Here is a 1,934-nt window from a genome sequence, read left to right as displayed (position 1 = left end):
AATGATAATAGGCAGACCAAAATTAACAGTCTAGATTCACACCATCTCGTGGCGCACGACCTCATTTCTGTAAATAAGATAAGGTCAACGACCTGGCTTGAGTACGCACCACGTCTCGTTAAGATATGGTCGGTTTGTCAATCACATAACGAACATACTAATTTTTCCATTTTTCCATTTCTGCTTTCACGCTTTGAAGGATCTTAGAGGGGCCCTGCAGTTTATATATTGGTTTATCGAATTTTATCCCTAATAAAGGTTATATAAACGACCTTGGTTTCATTATTACTTTTGAAATTCGTAATGAACACATTTAATATAAGTTATTATTTAAATGAACTTGAACGTACATAAGCAACTTATAATGAAAAGAATATGAACATATGTTTATAAATGATGAAAGTTTATCAATTTCATTTTAATGTTTCGCTCCACAAATATGTTTAATATACTTTGTGAATTCAATGTTTCTACAGTGATGTCTTTGAAATATTTTATTGGTGTATGCTTTAGCCACATTTTGTGTGACTGTACAGATAGATAAATTATCATGGGTGCTTGCAAACAATTAAATAATTAAATGCATAGATATATATGTACACATACACACCACGCTCTAAAATAAGCAAAGTAAGAGAAACCGCATAAGAAATAAACAAAGTGTGTGGCATTATATAAAATCTGAGATTCAGCATTAAGAAACATGGCATAATCTTTCTTCTTACTGAGGGCAGATGAAATTAATTAATTGAGAATGCAAGGTTGGCAGTCATATTCATTTCGATGGGGTGTTATAGGTAGAAGGAATACTGTGAATATAAAGCTGCATTCATACTGTTCTAAGGCCATCCTCCTCCTTTAGACAAGAGATAGCGAGAAAACAATAAATCCAATTAGCTATTGCACTCTGTGGCTATCGCACGGGTAGCATCGGGGTGAGTGGGAGCACCGGGTAGCACCGGGGTGAGTGGGAGCACCGGGTAGCACCGGGGTGAGTGGGAGCACCGGGATGAGTGGGAGCACCGGGATGAGTGGGAGCACCGGGTAGCACCGGGGTGAGTGGGAGCAAGTCCTTGGAGAGAATAGAAAGAAAGGATATATATTGCAATAATTTCTCTTTATTTCTCTTTTTTCTAATTAGATACCTCTATTTCTAACATAAAGATTTTGTAAGAGCCTAATGTAATAGATATTCCCTCGGTTATATCAATGAGGAGCTTCGCCGTTTTGTGAGGTGACCTTGCATGCAGGATATACTATGCAAGAATTAATAGTTAATTGAGAGTTTAAGAGTTAATTAGAAGTTTGGAAATGAGATTGCGTGGGATCAAGTGTTAACCAAATGTTTTCAGTATTATAGGTACGAGGAGGACTATAAATATAGAAACGCATTCCTAGGCCTTTTTCTCCTTTTAGCAACAGAACTCAAGGAAAAGAGATTTTTTCTAATGCGAAGAAGGATCATTAAGTACGATAAGCTATTGCGCGGGAGCACGACCGTGAAGAGAATAGAAAAAAAGGTAAATACTACCAGTCAGTTTTTTAATGGAACACCCCCATTTCTACTATGAAAATTTTTTTTAAAAAAATTATTGTAACCAATCTTGCAAAATGTCAACGATAATAACACGATATCTTTTTAACCTATTCTCAGAGACCTCAGTGAAGGAAGCAGTTCCTTGGAAAGCAGGGAAAGACGTTAAGTGAGGGAGAGTGATCTCGTCCCGTAGAATTGCCTAATCTCATGCCTATAACTGGAATTCACTCCATTTATACCTAAGAGTGTAAACGTTTTAACATTTCCCTTCCGTGATGCCTTCGCTGTCTCTCACGACCTCGATCTGAGGCGCCTCAGGAGGTGAGTCGACTCCAGGCGTTGAGGAATGTGTGTTGGTAAACACAGTTATTTAGGTACGAAATCTGGAATGTTCTTG

At 37.7% G+C, this 1,934-nt stretch overlaps 1 long non-coding RNA gene across 1 annotated transcript in view; it reads left to right on the top strand.

Annotated features, from left to right (window-relative positions):
* The first annotated feature begins 1,423 nt into the window (after positions 1-1,423).
* The window catches only part of LOC119589460, a 953-nt gene continuing 442 nt past the window's right edge, over positions 1,424-1,934 (top strand). The window contains exons 1-2 of the long non-coding RNA XR_005230186.1: positions 1,424-1,520; positions 1,655-1,858. This is a non-coding gene — a long non-coding RNA (uncharacterized LOC119589460). The remainder of the gene's footprint in view (positions 1,521-1,654; positions 1,859-1,934) is intronic.

The sequence above is a fragment of the Penaeus monodon genome, chromosome 25 (assembly GCF_015228065.2).
Source record: "Penaeus monodon isolate SGIC_2016 chromosome 25, NSTDA_Pmon_1, whole genome shotgun sequence".
Taxonomy (NCBI): domain Eukaryota; kingdom Metazoa; phylum Arthropoda; class Malacostraca; order Decapoda; family Penaeidae; genus Penaeus; species Penaeus monodon.
The sequence above is the reverse complement of the archived record's forward strand: the minus strand, read 5'-3'. Positions and strand labels throughout refer to the sequence as shown.